Source organism: Lepisosteus platostomus, unplaced genomic scaffold, assembly GCF_059453375.1.
Source record: "Lepisosteus platostomus isolate fLepPlt1 unplaced genomic scaffold, fLepPlt1.hap1 Scaffold_85_H1, whole genome shotgun sequence".
Lineage (NCBI taxonomy): Eukaryota > Metazoa > Chordata > Actinopteri > Semionotiformes > Lepisosteidae > Lepisosteus > Lepisosteus platostomus.
The window spans coordinates 27791-50000 of NW_028291697.1; the positions used below are offsets into that span (position 1 = coordinate 27791).

The window sequence follows — 22210 nt, forward strand, 5'->3', positions numbered from 1 at the left end:
CGGTCTGGTCGGTAGAACACTTCCGTAGTTATGTTGGGGGACAAAAGATCATCATCGAAACCTGCCACCAACCTGTGACATTCCTGCATAGCCAGAGACTGAAAGCGGGCAGGGTGTCAAATAGCAGGATTGTGGCATGAATGATGGCCCTACAAGGCTATGAGATAGAGGTACGTTATGCACAGAGCAAGAAAATGTACCTGGGACAGGGCCTGGCTTTGGGCCAAGTGTGTCACGGCTGTGACACTGACATGGAAGCTCCAGAAACAATTCCCGCTGCTGAGCTACCGAACAATCATCGGTACTACGATGAGAACATGGGCCAGGGCTTACCCATGGCCTATGTTGACGGTTGCTCTTTTCGCCACGAACAGCAGGTGCTAGCAGGGGTAGGAGTAGTCTGGCAAGACAATACTCCCTGTGGGCCGACCCGCTATAAGCTAGGACCAAAGACTAGTCAGTATGCGGAAGTAGCTGGGGTGCTGATCACCCTCCAGCAGGCCCTGACACATGGCCTTAAACAGTTTGTCATCTGTAGTGACTCGAACTACGCCCGTCATAGCTTCGTGTCTCACGTTCCGTATTGGAAGGGTAACGGCATGAAAAATGCCCGGGGCAAGGAAGTAAAGAACAAAGAGTTGTTCCTGGCCAGTGACAAGCTCACGACCGAGGCTGGAATGATGGTTTACTGGAGGAAGGTGAAGGGACACTCCCAGGTGAAGGGACCCGACAAAGACGGGAATGATGAGGCCGACCGGTTGGCCAAATCTGGCGCCTTAGAGGGTGAACCCTGGCAGTTCCAGCAGGAATGGCTACCCCCAGAATTCGTGGCTGAGGTCAAGGCGGTCACCCGAAGCAGGGCTAGACAGGATGTCGGAGCTGACCCTCAATCTGTAGTGCTTGGGTCACAGGGTTTTAACACCGATCTTGCGGAAATGCAGAAACAGGACCCAGCAATTGGGCAAATGTATCAGCATATCGCTGACCCAGTGCGTCAACCTCTTTCGGAGCAGGTGCTGAGCCAGTCTCTGGAGCTGAAGGAGCTGGCAGAGGTGAAAGACAACCTAAAAATTATAAAGGGGTTGTTGGTTTGTGTACCAGTTACACAAGGTGTCCCAAAGTGGGTAGTTCCCCACTGTCATCGGGGGGTCATGATCCAACACGCTCATGACGAACCCTGTGGGGGTCACCGGGGAATCAAGGCTACATACGACACTATCCAGCAGGTGGCATTCTGGCCTCACATGGGCCAAGACATCGCCGCGTATGTAAAGGGGTGTCTGACGTGTAGCCAGTTCCAACCATCACGGCCCTTGCACCGTGCACCACTCCAGAAAAAGGGCATGACATTCACCTGGTCCAATCTTCAAATGGATTGGGTGGGGCCGCTGGTGAGGTCATCCAGAGGGAACAAATATTTCCTCACTGTTACGTGTGCATTCACAAAATGGATTGAGTGCCTCCCAGCACCCAACGACACGGCAGAGACAACTGCAGTGCTGTTGGTGAACCATGTGTTCAGTCGATGGGGATTCCCCCTGACCGTGGTCTCGGATCGGGGAACCCATTTCACAGCTACAGTAATGGCAACCCTGTGGAATATGCTTGGGGTCAAGACCCAGTTGCATATCTCCTACCACCCTCAATCCTCGGGCCAGGCAGAAAGGGCAAACCGAACGGTGGTTAGTATGCTCAAAAAGTTTGTCTCCAACAGCAGTAGGGACTGAGACATTAAGCTGCCCCTGGTTCTGATGGCCATCCGAGCTACGCCCCATTGCTCTACGGGGGTCCCACCTTTTGAGATGATGACAAGTCGGAAGATGACTCTTCCCCTACACTGTCTTTATGGGGTGGAGGACCTGAGCACGACGGGGGCTGCTACGGCCCATCAGTATGTGTCAGACCTGCGAGCACATCTGCAGGCAACCTTTGCTTTTGCCCAGAACAATCTGGGAAGGAGTGCAGAGGGTAGGAAAGCATACTATGACTGAAAGGCAGTTAACCAGGAACTCCAAGTAGGAGACAAGGTCCTGTACTTCCAATTTGCCAAACCCACAGGGGTGGCCCGGAAGTACTTACCCAGTTGGACAGGACCCCACGAGATTGTCGATAAGGTATCACCGGTAGCTTATCGAATTCAGATTGAGAAGGGAAGGCAATCTCTGGTCTACAAGTGGGTGCATCGCAACCACCTCCGGTTGTATCGCCCACCTCAAATGGCGCCGGAGAACACAGAATAGGGTTAAACGTCCAAACCCGATCAAAGAGGGGGGTGCCCCTTTGTAGCTGCAGGCAGTTAGGTACTGTACTGTAGGTCCTGCTAGGAAAATATATTCAAAATTATAGTGGAACTGTACCATGTGCCTCATCTATGTTCCAGAATGGGAATCCTAAAACTGCCACGGCTGGTCCTGACAGTACTGTGGATCGCCTCGACACAGCCCCTTGAAGTTGTGGAACCTGGTCCTCCTACCGGCATAGTCCTGCAGGAAACCATAGTCCTCTCCATGGAAATCTTTATGGTACAATCTTTTTTTTTTCTTATAAAATATACTTTATTCCGAAAAAAAACACATCTCAAAAGGAAACATCTCACACGATAACACTCCACAAAATTAAAACATCGGTGGAACGGCGGTGATTGTCCGTTATCAATCCTTGCAAGGGTGGGCGTATTTGCGCTATTATGAGAGTCCCTCCAAACCCTACTGCTTGCTGTAAACCATTAATCCCTGTACAGGGTCCATAGGCCTTTCCAGCGCTCCTTTGCCGTGGGGAAACCCCATTTAGCAACATCGCGCTTCATCCTCCTCCTGAGGTCCGCCAGGATCCTCTCTTCCAGCTCCCTCGCTCCCCACTTGTTGTTGTGCCGGATGAGATTGTTCCTCGCGTCCCACAGGCCTTTCTTTGTGAGGGACAGCAGCAGCCACATCAGGAACTGCGTCCCCCTGTCCAGTCCGGTAGGTGCCAGCCCCAGCAGAATGTACAGGTAGCTGAGCACCGCATTCGTTTCCAGGAGTTGCATTATGTTGTCCATTCTGCCCCACGCCGCCTTGGCGAAGGGGCAGCTCCTTCACTTTATTAAGATACTGAAGAAAGATGTGGAGACGGGGGTTTGAATTTAATCCTTTCTGTAGGGGGTTTAGACTTTCAAGTCACAAGCTGGGGTTTATGGCAGGAAAGGGGGGTTAACTGATAAGGATTGCAGATGCAAGCTAGGAACCCCCCTGGGTGTAATGTTAAACTGACCATTTGTCCAGAACATCGTAAACTGGCCAAATACCATGAACCCCCCTCTTTACCATCAGACCGAGTGACGTCAGAAACGGAGAAGAAAACACTATATAACCCAAAAGTTTGTAACAGTACGGGGAACAATACTTCGGTTTTGTTGTTTCTTGCGGGAAACAAGACTTCGGCTTTATTGTTCCTTGCATGCAATAAACTCATCTGTTTTACTTCATCTCGGGATCAAGAACCTTATTTCTTCTGTTACAACAAATTTGGCGTAGTCGGCGGATGCTCCAGAAGGCGCAGAACTTCCCATCGGCAGGAGAGATGGTCAGCGCGCACATAACTAAGAGGTAAGGACTCCTCTTTTATTTAAAAGTCCTGACTCTCTCTGACCGATTGGGAAATCTCTGCTCCCTGCGAGAATCGCCCGAGATGACGGAGTAAACGTGAGTTTCTGAATTCCTCTGGCCCGGGGAAGACACCGGTGTATGTAATGGGTTGTTTGCTGTAAGCCCAGAATTTGGTCTGGCAGGGGTTCCGCGGTATTGTGTACAGGCGTTCGAAGCTGGTATATGCCTTAATTGCGCGTGGAGTTTTTGAACGGGTTTTGGACCCTTACCGTGAAGTTCAGGACTGGTGTGGGCCTTAATTGCGCCCGGAGTTCTGAAGGTCAGAACTGGTTTGGGCCTTAATTGCGCCCGGAGTTCTGAGGCTCAGGATCGGTGTGGGCCTTAATTGCGCCCGGAGTTCTGTGGCTCGGGATCGGTGTGGGCCTTAATTGCGCCCGGGGTTCTGGAGTGGTGCATTAAATGCACGTATAATCCAGGATTGGTGTGGGCCTTAATTGCGCCCGGGGTCCTGAGATTAGCTACGCCTTGATTGTGCACAGATTGGCGTGGCGTGGTTTTTTTGTTTTAAAGGAAACAGGAGTAGAAGAGATATATATATATGTATGTATGTTTTTGGTGTTTTCCTTGTTTGTGAAATACATATACACACGCACGACACTAACATAAACACACCTCATAATAAAAGAGCAAAGCATTAAGTAGCAGGATTTAAAGGACGTTGAGACCCGAGAATCGCCCTGATTGAGCTCAGTGCGTAAGTCCACCCCGGGGCAAAAGCAGCGATGCTGGCGTTCTGGGGATGGTGAATTACTGATCAAGAAAGGGGGTTTTCGAGGTCTCGTTTCTTACCTGTGAACAGTGCGGTGTAAGCCCTCTCTAAAGTCTCGGAGAGGCATTTAGATCTGGAGGTAACAGACGCCCTTAGCTGAATGAGTGCAGTAATGCACAGGTTTTTCCAAGTGAAAACATCCCCCTACTGAATGAGCTGTTACCTCACACACGACAAAAGTAAATCTTAAAGAAACCAAACATGTGTGCTAATTGGGTGTTTGAGAAAGTGGTGGAAGTATCTGATTACATATCGGAAAAGTGTAAATTGACTGAAAGGGAAGAGAAATATAGGATGAAGCTGAGTCTGTCAGAAGGAGTTTGGGGCGAAGATGCCTGTAAAAAAGCGTATGAACATTGGAACAAAAACAAAGATTTAGCTGCAGCCCTGGTGATCGGCCGACACCTGAGGTGGCAGATTAGCATGAAGGAGAAATCAGAATGGGATAAAAAAGAGAAGGAGTTCACAGAAAAAATAAAAGCGTTAAATGAGAGGAAAGATAATTTATTCGCGGCAAAAGAGGTACTAGAAAAAAAGCTAAAAGAGGGAGTACAGGAGAATGAGAAACTAAAGAAGGAATTAACTCCTGGTCACGCTGCACTGGTTAATGTGCTACAGCCGGCGACTAAGTTATATCCTGCTCTCCCACAGGGGAACAAACAGGCAGGAAACGAAAATAATTGGGATCAATTCCCACAGTGGCCATATGGAGATGGGGGGTCGGATTGGGATAACACTTGGTATGAGTGTGATAAAGACGGATCAGAGTCTCCCCTGTTAGAGGGAGGGCGCCCGTAGGTCTGTACTCTCACTCGAAGTGGGAAAGGACTTGATGTAGCAGGGGCTGGCGCCGTTGATGACAGCGCCACTCTAGCTCCGTCTCGCACCCCGCCGAGGGGGTCCGTTCTCGCACCTACCTTCCCTGAATCCCCAATACGATCAAATCCAAAACCGGAGGATATTGACCGGTGGGCTAGAGAAGTACCGCACCCAAAATTAGGGATGCAGCGAACCTGGAGTGCGCTTCAGGAATTAAAAGATACTTATGGTATCTCCCCCCTGACTGCCGCTATGATCCTCAGAAGGACAGGGGAAAAGCGTGTCGGAGAACTTAAACAATTGTGTGAGGATAACGGCAGGGGAGGGCGATGGGAATGGGTTTGGCGATGGCTTAAACAAAATTATCCACCAAAGACAGATTGGAAAAAGATATCTGCGTGTCAGCAAAAAGAAAGCGAGGATGTGGCTGACTTCACTGACCTCTTCGTCACACTCTGGCTGGAATGCTCAGGACTAAGTGACGAAGATGATGTGAATAGCGACGCCTCTGCTGTGATTAAACAAATTTATTTGGGCGGTCTTAAGCCTGATATAGCCAAAGCCCTTCAGTTAAAAGAGCCCGAAATAGGGCAAGATACGACTAAACAATTTGAGGAAATAGTTAAAATGGCACGGCAAATCGAGAGAAATATGTATGCTAAGGTGCGGGCAATACAAACAGGGTGGACACCCCCCATACTGAAGGGTGGAGCTGGCCCTGACACCCGACTAAATCCAAAAGGCGAAATTACAACTCGGTGCCATTATTGTAAAAATTTCGGACATTGGCAAAAGAATTGCAAAAAGCGATTAGCCAGTGAGGGCAGGATTGGAAGATACCGAGATCCCCCTTTCAATCCCTCGAATCGAGAGGGGCAAAAAAACCTGTTGTCACAATTACAGGATTTGAGCGAAGCAGACAAACGCGCTATCAGGGAGCTTTTAAACTAGGACTCCCCCTAGTGGCCTCCCTACGCCTATCTCAGGAACTGAGTGAAAAAGAGCTCAAATTACAATGCACGATTAATGGGATTCAAATGTCACTTTTATGGGACACTGGGGCTCAATTATCGTGTTTATCTGAACAGTCAGCCAAACGGTGTGGTGTCATGTTCACAGGGAGGGAGCTGGAGGCCACTGGTGTAGGGGGTAATCGAATAACACTCAGAGAAACTCAAAAACTCAAGATTAGACTAGGAGATGGGGAGGTAACATTTAATGCTGTCATGTGGGTAGGATCTACCCCAGATCTGTTGGGATGGGATGCTCTGAAATACCTACAAGGGGTTACATTAACCATACATGAGGAGAGGGTGGAGGTAAACATCTGGTCCCTCCAAAAAGACGAACTAAAAGGGCATTCAATTTGGACTATGGATAAGGACGAATGCGGGCTTCTGGATATGGAACCCGCCACATTTACTGGGAAATCCCCGCCATACACAAAGCCATATAAAATCAACAAAGAGGCGGAGGAAGGGGTTCGACCAGTAATACAAAAACTATTGACTCAAGGCATTGTACGAAAAACACATAGTACAAGCAACAGTCCAATATGGCCCGTAAAGAAAGCCAGCGGAGCATGGCGATTCACAGTTGATTACTCAAAAGCTAATCAACACATCAACCGTCTCACCCCCTTGGTAGCAGACCCCTCTGCTATTTTTCAACTACTGACCCCTGAGCACCAGGTGTTTTCAGTAATTGACATGGCTAATGGGTTCTGGTCTTTTCCTCTACACCCAGAGTTACAAGATTGGTTCGCTTTTGTTGTAGATGGAGAACAATATACTTGGACCAGGTTACCACAGGGGTTTCATAACAGCCCCACCGTGTATCACATGGCACTTCGGAGGCATCTCCGGGAGCTGCCTCAAGTGTCCTCCGTCGTTATCCAATATGTGGATGATATTTTAATCGCGTCTCCTGACGAGGAAACCCACAAGAAGGACCTCCAAATTATTCTCAACCAACTGGTTAAAAAAGGACACAAGGCTAGTTATAGCAAAGCACAGTTATGCCTAGACACCGTAATTTACTTGGGACAAAAGATTAGTCAGGGAAAAAGGGAATTGACAGAAGATCGGGCCTAGGCAATCCGAACACACCCTAGTCCCAATACGGTGAGAGAGCTCCGATCATTTCTGGGTCTGTGCAATTTCAATAGAAATTGGGTTGATGCTTTTTCTGAAAGGGCCAAACCACTTACAGACCTATTAAAGGGGGGAGGGAGGTCCCTTGATCCTATTGCTTGGAGTCCTGAAGCTGAACATGCTTTTAATGATTTAAAACAAGCTCTGTTACAGGCTCCTGCATTGGGGTTTCCTCAGACAGATCAACCATTCTACCTCTACGTAAGTGAAAAGAATGGATTTTGGACAGCTGTACTAACACAGGAACATGGGGGTAGGTACCGCCCGGTAGGGTATTACTCTGGATCCTTGGACGAGGTAGCCAGGGGCTGGGGTCCATGTCTACGAGCCGTTCAGGCCGTCTGTCTAGCAGTACAGGCAGTCAATAACATAGTACTAGATCAACAACTGATTGTTCGATGCCCACATGCGGTACACACCCTCATGTCCCTGAATCGGGTCAGTCAGGTTAATGCGATACGATGGAGCAAGTGGCAGGTCTTGTTAGAGGCTCCAAATATTACCATTGAACGTGAAGGAGCTCTAAATCCAGCCACATTGTTACCTGACCCATCAGAAGCCTACATGTTAGAACACAGCTGTGATGTTTGGGCAATGGGAGAAGATGAGGGCATCAAAATAGCCGAGCAACCACTAAGGAATGAAGACCTCATCCTCTTCACTGATGGAACTTCATTCATAAATTCTAGTGGGGAGAGGAAAGCGGGTTGGGCTGTGACTACAGAACATGATATCCAATGTGGGGGAAGATTTGAGGTACCCACGTCAGCACAGTGAGCTGAACTGAAAGCTTTGGTGGAAGCCTGTAAATTAGCAAAAGGCAAGACCACCATAATATACACAGACTCATGATACGCATTTGGAGTATACCATGACTTTGGAAGGTTATGGAGTAATAGGGATTTTTTAACCTCTGCTGGCACTCCGGTAAAGAATGCAGATCTGGTGTCTGAGCTGCTTGCGGCTCTCCAACTCCCAAAGCAGGTAGCTGTAGTCAAATGTAAGGGCCACAGCAGAGAGGACACTCCCGAGGCCAGGGGCAATAAGCTGGCAGACTGGACAGCACGTCAAGCTGCCCTGGGGCAATGGGAGGAGTGGGCTATAGAAAAACCTCTTCAGATTATTTCAGTTTGCACAGTGAACATACAGGCACTCCGGACGGAACAGCTCAGCGAGCTCCAGGCCCAGGCCCTAAGGATTGAGAAATGGACCTGGATGGAACGCAATGTGGGGCTGCAGAAGGATGGGACCTGGAGGTGCCAGCGTACAGGCAGACCCGCCTGTCCCAAGCAACTAATGCCCTACCTGGCACAGCAAATACACTCCAGAGGGCACCCAGGTGTTAGCCGAATGACTCGACGCTTTGCTCAGAGCTGGGTGGGCACAGGCTTCACACCTTTCGCAGCTGATGTGGTACAACGCTGTGGCGAGTGCCAAAAAGCCTCTGGAGCACCGCCGGTTCGGGCTCCTAATCTTCGACGTCCTGCACCCGAGGGGCCCTTTAGACACTGGCAAATAGACTATTGTTCACTGCCACCCTGTAAAGGGAAAACAGGTCTCCTAGTGATGGTGGACCAGTTTTCTAGATGGGTGGAGGCTGTCCCTGTCAAACGAGAGACTGCGCAGACAACTGCCAAATATCTCGTGACAGAAGTAATTCCCCGATGGGGACTCCCGTGTCGCATAGACTCAGACCAGGGCACACATTTTACTGGAAAAGTGTGTCAGGTGGTGGCAGACCTACTAGGGATCAAATGGGACCTGCATTGCCCTCATCACCCGCAGTCCTCCGGCATGGTGGAACGGGTGAACCGGACTTTGAAAGCTAAATTGACAAAGTACCACCTGGGAGGGATCCCCTGGGTGGATGCATTGCCCGCCGTACTGTGCAGCATCCGGGCTGGGACAAATCGAATAGTGGGGCTGAGCCCGTTTGAGGTGATCACGGGGCGTCCCATGAGACTGAGTGACTCTCCAGGACATGACAGAGTAGGCTTGAGTATACTAACTGATTCTCTGTTACAGTATTGCAAGTTGCTGACAGAGGCCACCCAAGGAGCCCGCGAGCAGGTCCTGGAGGCGTGGGGACCACCACCTGAAGGAGGGCACGACCTCATCCCAGGAGAGTGGGTGTGGATCAGGAAATTTCCTTCACAGGTTCTCCAGCCCAGGTGGGACGGACCCTACCAGATCCTGTTGACAACTGAGTCTGCGGTTCGAGTGGAAGGAAAAGATCGCTGGATCCACGCGTCACACTGCCGACGAGCCTCATCCCCATTTACAGACTCAGAATGAAATCATTTCTGTCAATAACGATAATTGTTGCTGTAGGACTATGTTCCGCAGGGATTAATGATCATCTCTCCCACAAAGGAGAACATGGAATTAATTCCTTTTTAGGCCTCTCCTATCTGACAGCTAAGAAAACCAACCAAAGTGCCTGCTGGGTGTGTGCCGCATTACCCAAATATGTACAGGAAGGACTTCCTATGGGGGCCATTCCTTGGCGTCTCGAGGAAGTCATAGGCATGATCATTTGGAGGGATAATTTAGGAGATTTTAATATGACAAACTATGGGGGTTGCCATAACACGACTTTAACCTACACAACATTACAATATCTACAGGAGCGAGGCTTAGAGCCCACGAGTTTCACAGGCTCTTACGCTCCTAAATATAACAGAAGCCATACACCACCATACCTGACTCTAAATAAGGAACGTGAGGGAAACATATGTTTTCAGCACACTAATGGTCTGCACTTGGTTGGATGGAGTCGTTGCAACCTTACCATCGCTGCAAATATATCCACCTCTACCTTCCAAATTCCAGGATGGGATCGGCACACCCCACAATTTGGTATAAGCTTCTTATTTTCAGAGGCATGGGGAGCGCCAAACGGAACATATTTCAGTTGTGGAAAACGAGCCTACCCATGGTTGCCAGCCCAGTGGTCTGGCTCATGTTATTTAGGATATGTGGTTCCTCATATCCGTGTTCAAACCCACAGCCCCTTCGGACCTAACCACAGACCACAAAGAAAATTGGCTGATTGGGAATATTATTTAGGTATAATATTTCCACAAGCCGGCATGAACTTTCTGAGTCGAGAGTTAATTCAAATGGCCTCGACTTTAGAAGAATTAGCAAATTCTACCTCATCTAGTCTGAAGGCTGTTAATGATGAGATGGTAGCCCTCAGAACAGTGGCCATGCAGAACCGACTAGCTTTAGATTATGTACTGGCGGCCCAAGGAGGAACTTGTGCAGTAATTGGCACTGAATGCTGCACATATATCCCTGATAATTCTGAGCACATCTCAGATCTGGCCCAACACATTTACAATGAGGGACAGAAATATCAGGACTATTATACTGAAAATTGGGGAATTGGGTCTTGGGTAAAGTCTGTGTTTGGGGCCTGGGGTGGAACCTTTTTACAGTGTTTATTTGTAGGAATAGTATTGTTTATATGTATAATTGTAATCATCACGTGCACAAAAACATGTATCACATCTTGCTATAACTGTGGAACGTACAATGTCATGGCAATACATACCTGTTCGCCAAGAAAGGAAAGATCTGCCCTGACATTGTATGTATAAAAATAGGCTACACTGACGTATGCCATATTTTATAAGGGGGGAATGAAGAAAGATGTGAAGACGGGGGTTTGAATTTAATCCTTTCTGTAGGGGGTTTAGATTTTCAAGTCACAAGCTGGGGTTTATGGCAGGAAAGGGGGGTTAACTGATAAGGATTGCAGATGCAAGCTAGGAACCCCCCTGGGTGTAATGTTAAACTGACCATTTGTCCAGAACATCGTAAACTGGCCAAATACCATGAACCCCCCTCTTTACCATCAGACCGAGTGACGTCAGAAACGGAGAAGAAAACACTATATAACCCAAAAGTTTGTAACAGTACGGGGAACAATACTTCGGTTTTGTTGTTTCTTGCGGGAAACAAGACTTCGGCTTTATTGTTCCTTGCATGCAATAAACTCATCTGTTTTACTTCATCTCGGGATCAAGAACCTTATTTCTTCTGTTACAACAATACTTAGAAGACAAAGATACTGTATCAATTTATGTTGCATTAGCCTGATTATGATTAAAAAAACACATATAATTAAACACGCGTTTACGATTTAAATCAAAACACGATTTAAATCAATATAAATGTTTATATTGTAACGCATACTGTCCAGCCTCCATTTCTCTATAAAAATTTACTCTATTACACACACACACACAATAGAAGCAGGAAGCAGAAGCAGTGACCGTTGTCAGAAGGGAAGAAGGTGACTATTCATTGTTATCAAAAATGACTTAGAATCGATCATGTTGTGATATTTTGAAATATAAAAGTCAATTGATTGTCCATAATATTGCTATTCTATTTTTTCGAAGAAATGTTTGTTAAAAGAAGAGTCCAGCACCAGCTGGATTTGAACACACAACCTGTGAGTTGGCAATCGCGCACGTAGACCAGTAGGCTACAAGGGAAGTCGCATGAAGATGGAGGCGAAACAGCCCTACACAGCCCTGTCGCAGTACACGAATATAATCATATCGTTATTAAATTCTTTAGATACGCGATTCCATATTATATTAGCAGAAAAGCTTAAAACTACCACTTTTTCACACGCTATTTCACATGCTAGTTAAATACTTCGATGCTTAAAATAGTTAGGGAGAAATGGAATACCGGTGTGTATTTTTCCTTTAAAGTACCGATTCCTGGAATCTGACTGGCTGACACCCTTCTGAAGTGGTTCCATAAAATCTGGTATACGGAAAAGAAAGCGTTGATAAAAAAGCCTGGATTCTCATGTATCTCATACAAGTATCTTTTAAAATAGTCTTTGCTGTGCTCTTGAGGATCCTTGTGATATTTTGAGCTCTAGTTGAATGATAAGTGTCGCATTTTAAATCATTTTCGTAGTTAAAAATTATGAAACGCCCTGTTAAAAGCAAGGGAGTTTTTATGCCCGTTGAACTAAAACAAAATGCCTGACAAAGTATGGCTTGGACAGATTCCAAGTGCTTGTACAAATGTGCTAAAGAAATTATACTTTGAGTATACAGCTTGTCCAAAGTCATTCATTATTAATACTATTAGTAATATCTTCGGTAAAGGCTTTGATGCATAAATATTTCTGATAAAGGTAGGTTGTGTACTTCTGTCCAACTGAGCAATCTTGCTTTCATAAAATATACCAACATTTTAATGACTAATGATTAACATGCTGTAATACACAGTTCAAAATTAAAAGCTCAAATGCTGTACATGAGAGGTTAAGCTCCCCCTGGCGGTTTTACAAGGTGACGCCGGATAGTTTCCAGCATGACGTCAAATGACGCGATTAACCGCGTGATACCGCGTGATACCACGACACACCGACCGGGGTATGCCGCGAAATACCCCACCCATTTTGAATGGCTGCATCTGTATACAGTACAGTTTGCATACAGTACTGTGTTTATGTTCCTAAACTGATCTCTTTTATGAGCAGGTGAAAGGCATGGTGAATAGGAGATTTTCAAAAATTACTGTGCTTTGCATGATTGGAAACAAATGCGTGATTGCGAAATGCTGTGGTGTTACTTTTACAAAGATGGTCGATGAAAAAAAGAATGTGGACCAGGGCAATACTTTGAGTTTACAGCTTGTCCAAGGTCATTCATTATTAATACTATTAGTAATATCTTCGGTAAAGACTTTGATGGCGACAGCTCAAACATGAGAGGATGAGCTTTATTAGCTCCACCTTGTGGAAATTCCGGATACTATTATTTTAATTGCGGTACTATAGGAGAATTTACGGTAAGTCGTGGTAGACTGAGTAAAGCGCACCGCAAAATATTGCGGTATCGCCCGCTTGTTTTGAATGGCTGCATCTGTAAACCACAGCTTAAAGAAGAGCACCATCTCAGTGCCATACTAATGTAAATGAAGTAATACTAAGACATGTTCTTATGGATTTGTCTTACCTTGAGATATGTAATTGGATTTCAGGATTAACTTCCACATTCAATGTACTGGTGATTCTTTGCCTGGTCAGTACCTGGGTGGGAGACCTCCAGCGAACAATTAAGCTTGCTGCTGGAAGTGGTGTTAAGAGACTCTTAGGATCTTCCAGAGGTGTCTGTCCAATAGCACTAGTTGCCTTAGAGCTGGCTCAAACATTGCTCAAGAGTCTACCTTTCACAGATGCGCAAAGATGAATGATGGGGGTGCACGCTTCAAGGAGCCTTCCAACTGTAGGGACCGATTAGAGACAATACGTAGCATGTGTTCGTTTCCATATACGCCCCGTGTCTCAACGGTAGGACAGAGTCAAATACTGCCTCGACACGTAACAGCGTTATATTAAACCGCAGGACTTGAGGGCTGTTTTGTTTGAATGTTCAAGGCATTGGTAAGAGCGTAGGTCAAGGGCCATTGGTGCATCTCCTGTAACTGGACTAAAAATGCTATTCAAAGTGCAGTGACTGAAATCGTCGTCCACATGTCTCCGTTGTTGATTGCTTTCTGTCTAAGAACGTTCTGTTTTCATGTCCGAACGGGGAGACTTTATCATTCCAACTTGAAGCCACCCTTAAGTCCTCTGAGGTGTGTGTGTGTGTGCTTGCACGTATGGCGTAAAAGGTTTCTTAAACGGAGAGCGAACTTGAAAAAAGTTGCCTCCGCCACCGCCGCCGCCTCGCACTCCCTGTTCGATTGTAGCAAGAAGGCAGCGGCCGCGGCGCTCGCTGTAGTCGTGGCCGAGTGGTTAAGGTGACGGACTTGAAATCCGTTGGGGTCTCCCCGCGCAGGTTTAAATCCTACCGACTACGGTGTCCTTTGCATTTGGTTGCGTGTGTGCGTGTAAAAGGACCAGTGCCGTTTCGTTTTCGCTGGGACCTTTAACACTCTAAATCGCCTGGACCCGCAGCCTGTGAAATCGATTCTTCAGCATCCACGAAGGACGCTTTGCAGCTGGACACAGATAACGATGCTTTTCTGTAACGAGCTTTCCAGCTGAATTTTCTCGGCAGCTCCGTACTGAACCTGTTCTCCATTGCAACATAGCGGAGGCTCGTCACGTCTATAGCAAGGCTGTGTAGGACCGCATACGCCACAGTGACTTGTACACAGACCACATGAAAGGCAAGCAAAATACCCTTTTAAAATTCCAAAGACTCACAAGGTCAGAGGAACAGCGATGACCTGAACAGATCTGTTACAGAAGTCTAGGTTGACCTTTTTAGAGCTGTAATTGCATTTTTGTTTAATAGAAGATCAAATCTACTCGCATGTACCAGCACCTTACAGTTTATTGATGTTAATTCTGTTTAAGTAATAAGATTGCTAACGATGTTGGACTTTAGTCGGTGTTTTTTAGAACAAATTGCTTACACTTCTGTAAGGAATACGCAGTACGTGCCTTTGTCAGTCATTGCTCACCATACCTGTAACTTTCTTATCTAACTCACTTCCTCAAATGGTGAAGGTCCACAAACATAAATGAAAAAAAAACCCTTGTTGTAGATGAGGTGCACAAAAAAGCAGCCCCTGATAGTGTATAACACATTTATACTATTGCAGAGACACATGTAACATATATATATATACTGTATATATATATGAAACAGAAATAGAAACAGAAACAGGAATCGCTTACTCACCTGGAGAATCTCTGTAGGAATATCTAGCATTTATCAATGGAAATAAAAGCTGCTTTAATACAGTGCATGTTCAAACTGAAACCCTCAGCTGCTGTTCTTGTTTGTTTTGGGACAAATTGCAACTGAGCATCGCATGAGCCGTTACGTACCCTTATCTGTTAGGGAATTTCAAGGGAGGAGTTAGGTCAGAATGGGTAGGCTGCAAAACAACAAGTAAAGATTTATTCCAAGATGAAACGTTGTGGCGGTTTTCTTATCTTTTCAGCATGGACTCAACTTTTACGTGTTCCTTATATGCTATATATGTATATATTAGCACCAATGTCGTTCTTAAAAACTAACATGAAATTGTCAGGGACATTCAGCTATATACAAAGACAAGACAGACAAAGTAATAATTCTATATTAACGTGGCCTACATATTGACGCAATGATCGAACTAACTGACATGTTCTGATTCAGATCCCCTGCAGTTCATGCCAATTAGAACAATAGCAATGCTGAGTCCTCCCAACCCTACTGAGCACAAATTCAGCTGATTTCAATTGAGCTCGGAGCTGGAGATGATCTCCATACAGTTCTGTGTTAACTAGCCCACACTTGCGTGCTAATTTACGGGTTGTGGCAAATGCTTTTCTAAAGTTCATATACACGACGGCAACCTGTTACCGAGGAACCTGAGAGGTTTAAAAGCCTCACGAGCCAGGCAGGACTCGACCCTACAATCTTCTGATCCGAAATCAGACGCATTATCCATTACGCCACTGGCCCATAGAACATGCGCTTGCACTCCACCACAGAGAGCTCTACACTGCTACCAGTAGTACACTTCCCCATCTAAATTTTCACAGCAAGAAACTTGTGTTTCCTACTATTTTTATCAGGTTTAAAATATCATCTCCTTAAAACAGAAAAAGTGTTGATGTGTCGTGCTGAAATTCCGATTGATTTTGAATTCAAAGAAAAAAGGTTTTCTTCCAAAACACCGTGAAATTGTCACATCTTGCAGACAATAGGTGTATTCCATGTTGAAAAGAGAAGAAAGAAACCATGGAACCTTTTACAGGTGTGAGGCTTCTTCAGGTGTGAGAAGACCTCATGGCCGAAACGTTGTGGTTCCTTTCTTCTCTTTTCAGCATGCAATAAACCTATTACTTGTTCCTTTGCAGCCGAGGCATGCTGACATAGCTACCCAGCTGAACATCTTGCAGACTCTACTTCTCTCCTGTAGAAGTAAAGCAGGGCTTGCTGGGTGAGCTTTTGCTCCGGTATGTTAGGTCACGTGTCATGTTAAATCACTTCTTCTGAACACAACATTTGCTGGTGCTAGCTTTCCCCATGAAAAGAGACATTTCCCTTACAGTACATGACATATCGTTTTTTTTCTATCAATAAGTATAGAAATAAAACAAAAGAAAAAATGTTGTCGCCAAAGAATGCACAGCTCTGTCGCCTTGGGGAGGTGTCAAGGGCATTGAGCTCCTTGGACATGAGAAGTGCCAGATAAATGCCATTTCTCATCATTTCTCTTGGCGTCAGTTCTGCTATTAAATGGGAAAGAGGCAACGGGCTCAGAGAGCAGGTTAAGTGCACACCGAACGCAGATGTGTCCAAGTGTCTGTAAAAGTGCGGTGCTCCCTAGTGGCTTAAAGTGCCTGCCTAGTAAGCAGGCGATCCTGGGTCTGAATACCAGCTGTGCCTCTCTCCGTGTCTTGTTGTGCCAAATGTATCATTTCAGACAAACATGTACAGCTTGGTTCAGTTTAATGCAAGAATTCATTTCCTTTCTGGAATAACTTGTTTTTGAAGAAATCCATACATTTTGTGAAAGATGAAATCAATTTCTTGGTTGTCAGTGAAAAAATATTGCTGGCTACAAGAAGCGCAAACGACTGTTTTCTTTGACCATAAACCTGCAAATGTAGGGAGCACAAAAGGCTGTCAGTCTCTGTGGAGCAATCGGTTAGTGCATTTGGCTGTTAACTGAAAGGTTGGTGGTTCGAGCTCCTCTGGTATGCGTGTCTCAGTTTTTCCAATGTAAACATCATCACCATCGCTAAAGAAGATGGCGCAGAAGGCTCCACAGCCGAAACGTTGTGCTAATTTTTTTCTCTTTTCAGCATGGAGTAAACCTTTGCTTTATCCTTTGCAGCCTAAGCATGCTGACGCAGCTACCTTTCTCTTAACGCGCCTCAATCATTATTCACCAAAACGATCAGCAGAATAAGTCGCCTTTGTGGTGATGTCACTCCTCTGCTTCACAAATGTCCTTAGTGACGGGCCATTTCTTTCTGCCATTTTTCCGGAGCGGTTATTGATTGCTCCATCATTTCCCTCTTACTTTCCATCACTAGATTGAAAAAAAAAAACAGAAACAGGCTGACAGGACGACAAATCAAATTGCAAAAACTCATCAAAGCACTCGATAGAGTATTTGAATCCACAAGTAGCTACGAGCAACTTTGTCTTGGCTTGCATGAATGTCGGAAAATGTCAAAAAGAAAAAGATGGTGGCTTTTTCATATTCGTTCTTTTATTTTTAGCTCGTTGGCTCTTCTGTCCATTGTCCTCCTGCCTGGCTCTTGACCTGTGACTGTCTGAACGCACACAGTAGACTTTCATGCGGGGGATTTGTCCTGAGCCTCTGTGAAAGACCCACCCACCCCCATAAATAACTGCTCTAGAAACACATGATTGCAAAACTAAACCACAGCTTAAAGAGGAGCTTGTCATGACCGCCAGGCAGTTAAGACCAACTCTTAAGCGATCTAATCAGCACCAGCAGTGGGTGATTATTAACAAACGCTGCCGCACGAGTTAACCCACCTGCACACACTCCACCGTGCGGTACGCAGTGCTATTTTTACCAGCTTCCCGCTGGTATTGAGACTACTCCTTGAGAGCTCTACCTGGCGGTTTTTCCATTACCTCGTTTATTCTGGATATTGGACTCCCCTTCTGCCTTTTCGACTTTGGACCTCGCCTCTCACCTCGGACTGTTTGCCACCAGTGTTCTCCCTGGATTACGACTTACCTTACGCCTCTTGACCACGAAACAAAGCAAAGCAGAGCAAAACAAAATGAACAAACGAAAACCCTCACGTCCCGCACTTGCATATAACGCCGTTACGTGCCCAAGCGGTATTGTACGTCATCCTAGCACTGCACCCCGGGGCGTACGGTATATGGGAACGAGCACACACCACGAATCGTCTCGAATCACTCCCTACAGCTGTAAGGCACCTTGAAGCGTGCACCCCCAACATTCTTCTTTGCGCATCTGTGAAAGGTAAACTCTTGAGCAAACTCTGAACCAGCTCTAAGGAAACTAATCCGATTAGACGTTACTTTGACTCATCCTTTAAGGGACCCTTGTTAATTGGAGAAATCAATGATTTTGAATGAATTCTGTATGCGTTAAAAGACAGCTATACACAGAAAACATGCAGGACACTTCTCATGATGTTTCCCGAGCCGAAACACAGTGCGGTTTTCCAAGCCATCTGACAAAGCCCGCCCACTGAAAACTGCAGCAAATCGTGTAAAGACGTTCAACTTCGTAACTACTGCACGCACAGGAAGCAGAATAAATTCCTCTTTTCAAACTGTCAAAGGTTTGCTTTGCGAACACTGCAGGACATCGCACAATCTCTTTTGAACGGGGACAAACGATTTCTTATGGGGCACAGTAAGTACAGACGTTTAAAAAGCTCCACTCATGCCGATGATGCAGCATGAAGAAGCGCAACCTAACGTTTGCATTCCTAGCAAATTCCTTTTATTTTTGATAAATAAAGACAGGTGTTCGCCCTCTTGTGGCCTTGCGGCGTCAGAGCAAGAGGCTCCTTCTCGCTGCCCTTCCGCTGTGTTGCAGGGCCCCGAGAGGGAACCCGGAGCGCGCAATTTGTGGGGGGGCGGGGGACCGCGTTCGCGCTCTGCCCCCGGTCTCTTGCGCGAGTACTAAATCTCACGGACAGGGGGGCCTCGTCATTGATTGTTACAGGTGAGACGGGGATTAGGAGGAGACCCCGACTGATGGGTAAAGGGGAGCACTAACACCAGAGGGACACCCCCGGCGTCTCTTTTTGAGAGACGCCCTGGGGTTTCCTAATGGCCAAGGAGGGTCGGGACCTCGGTTTGACGCCTCCCCCGAAGGACGGCGCCTGTTTGTGCAGCAGAGTGTCGCCATCAGGAGGCTGGGGCGTAAGAGAGCCACACAGCCCGCAGGGTAAGCGCTCCCTACTGGTCCCAGTCACACCTCTTGCAGGAGCAGCAGCAACCGGAGCTTTTCCGGGGGGGAATCTCCCATCCGGGTGCCGGCCAGGCTCACACCTGCTGGGCTGCCCCGGGGGTGAGCCCAGTCGAGAGTCGCAGGGCCAGATCTAATCACCGGGGAGAAACGATACAAGTGAAGGATTGCTCGGCTCTCAGCACTTGAAAAGACCGACAAATGTCTCGTTCCCGCCGGAGCTGAATGTACCTGCATGTGTGGTGTCGTCTTCTTCCCCCGCCCCGCTGTGTTTGCTGTATTGTCTCTGAAGCCGGCCCCCCCGAGACGAGACGGGCTGTTCCTGTGCCCCAATTAACACTTTACAGGTGCCATTCCCCGGCATTGTGGCCGTTCTCGGTGCTCACACGCGATAAGATAAGGCGGAGGAGAGCGGGGCATGCCCAGCACCAGACATTCAAGGAGGGGGCAGTGCGAGGTGAGGTGAGGTGAGGTGAGTTGCGACACGCCGGAGCCCCGACGCAGCTAATGCGGTGCACTTGTTGGACTGGCATCGAAAGGACGTGTGCGCACGGAGCGAGCCTTCCCTGCGGCGGAGCGCGGGAACTTTCTCCCCCCCTCCCGCTGCAGGAGTTGTGTGCACTGCAGCGGTGCCGAGAGAAAAGCACAGAAGGCAGCAGGCTCTGGAGAGCAGGTAAGAGACGGAGCCTTGTGGGCAGGCGAGCAGGCCCGTTTTTTGGAAATTGCTGAAAAGGTTTGTTCGGTGTGTGGCAGGCGCACGTCGCGAGCTTGCGTGGCGATCTGCCGGTCTGGAGTTATGCAAATGAGGCCGAATTGCATCCCGGGACATGCTGCGAATGCGCAACGGCGACTGCAGATGTGTAGGAAACGGCGCGCTTGTTTTCTCGTTTTGCCCACACTTTTGAGTGTTAGTGTGGCGTGTGAGTGTGTGAAAGAGTGGGCCCAGCAGGAGGCGGTGGCGTTCGGGGCGAGGAGGTGGCCTAGGCTGCGCGATTTGTGCTGTGGGTGCGGGCCGCTTGCAGGGGCCTGTTTAACTCATACTTACCTGGCAGGGGAGATACCTTGATCAAGAAGGAGGTTCACCCAGGGCGAGGCTCGGCCATTGCACTCCGGCTGTGCTGACCCCTGCGAATTCCCCAAATGTGGGAATCTCGACTGCATATTTTCTGGTAGTGGGGGACTGCGTTCGCGCTCTCCCCTGATGTGCTTGGTCCAAAATCAGATACGGGAGGGTTAGGACACCACGAGCTGCGTGGCTGCGGAAGGATCCCGGTTCGACAGGAGTGGACGCCGCTGCTGGTTCTCGCTGGCTTTTAGTTAGGGGTCCGGAGAAGCATCTCAAGCTAGTTCCACTACTCCTTCCGGACATTCATTCCCTTTTCAAAGTCAGTCGTTTTGATGTAGTCTGTGTTCTTTAGGCTGATTATCGAGGTTAGCCTTTATTTGGTCATGGGGGGCCTCGGTACTGTATGCTGAGTCTAAAGACAGTTTCACCCGTTTTCTGATTGCTCGGTTCTGTACCAGTGCAGACATGTCAAACAGTGAATGGCTGTACCTCTATTGTATCCGTGCTCAATGAATGAAATCGGTAACAAATGAATATATGTCTAGTTATACGAAAAACGAGTGGTTTATCGACTCATCTTCATTTGCAGATTTAGAGGCAGCTTCGATATTCGTTTTACAAACGGGTTTTTTTTTTTGAATATGGGTCACACACATGCCACAGCAACAAAACATCTCTAGAGATGAGGCTATAGATCACCTTTCCATCCTGCAGGTTTTCCTCCCAAAGCCTACGGCACCAACGGCGACCCCTGCTGGCCGGGAGAGCAAAAGCTTACAGCACCTGGTATTCCCAGGCAGTCTCCCATCCAAGTACTAACCAGGCCCCACACTGCTTAGCTTCCGAGATCAGACGAGATCGGGCGTGTTCAGGGTGGTGTGGCCGTAAGCGAAAGCCCTGGCGCCTGACTCGCTACTTGAAGCTGTGTGTGGCGGGGGTTCCGTGCCCCCCGAGCGGGACTGAAGGATCGTTCGTGTGCAACTCTTTGGAAAGGAGCTGCTTTCCAAATCGCATTGCGTGCCTGGATGTTGGCGAATGCGCTCCCTTGTGTTGGCTCGTCCCGCACTGGAGGAGGACAAACAATCTGCACGGAGGAGCACCAGGCAAGTCTTCACCAGACAAAAAACCCCCAGTGCACAGCACTCTGGAAACATTTCGGGGCTTTCGCGTGTTTATTTCAGCACGTAAAGCGCACCGGTCCAACACGTCGGCCGGGCGCGCGGCGCCTCCGCCCTCTTGTGGCCTTGCGGCGTCAGAGCAAGAGGCTCCTTCTCGCTGCCCTTCCGCTGTGTTGCAGGGCCCCGAGAGGGAACCCGGAGCGCGCACTTTGTGGGGGGCGGGGGACCGCGTTCGCGCTCTGCCCCCGGTCTCTTGCGCGAGTACTAAATCTCACGGACAGGGGGGCCTCGTCATTGATTGTTACAGGTGAGACGGGGATTAGGAGGAGACCCCGACTGATGGGTAAAGGGGAGCACTAACACCAGAGGGACACCCCCGGCGTCTCTTTTTGAGAGATGCCCTGGGGTTTCCTAATGGCCAAGGAGGGTCGGGACCTCGGTTTGACGCCTCCCCCGAAGGACGGCGCCTGTTTGTGCAGCAGAGTGTCGCCATCAGGAGGCTGGGGCGTAAGAGAGCCACACAGCCTGCAGGGTGAGCGCTCCCTACTGGTCCCAGTCACACCTCTTGCAGGAGCAGCAGCAACCGGAGCTTTTCCGGGGTGGAATCTCCCATCCGGGTGCCGGCCAGGCTCACACCTGCTGGGCTGTCCCGGGGGTGAACCCAGTCGAGAGTCGCAGGGCCAGATCTAGTCACCGGGGAGAAACGATACAAGTGAAGG

At 47.9% G+C, this 22210-nt stretch overlaps 3 non-coding genes across 3 annotated transcripts; 2 read left to right on the plus strand and 1 right to left on the minus strand.

The window, feature by feature from the left end:
• The first annotated feature begins 14145 nt into the window (after window positions 1-14145).
• Window positions 14146-14227, plus strand: trnas-uga (transfer RNA serine (anticodon UGA)). Its single transcript has one exon. It is a non-coding gene; the product is annotated as a tRNA-Ser (tRNA).
• Window positions 14228-20344: 6117 nt separating this feature from the next.
• LOC148630900 (U1 spliceosomal RNA) lies at window positions 20345-20508 on the plus strand. Its single transcript, XR_015934946.1, has one exon. It is a non-coding gene; the product is annotated as a U1 spliceosomal RNA (small nuclear RNA).
• A 636-nt stretch (window positions 20509-21144) lies between these two features.
• On the minus strand, window positions 21145-21263 carry LOC148630901 (5S ribosomal RNA). The gene has a single exon (XR_015934930.1). It is a non-coding gene; the product is annotated as a 5S ribosomal RNA (ribosomal RNA).
• Window positions 21264-22210: the final 947 nt, after the last annotated feature.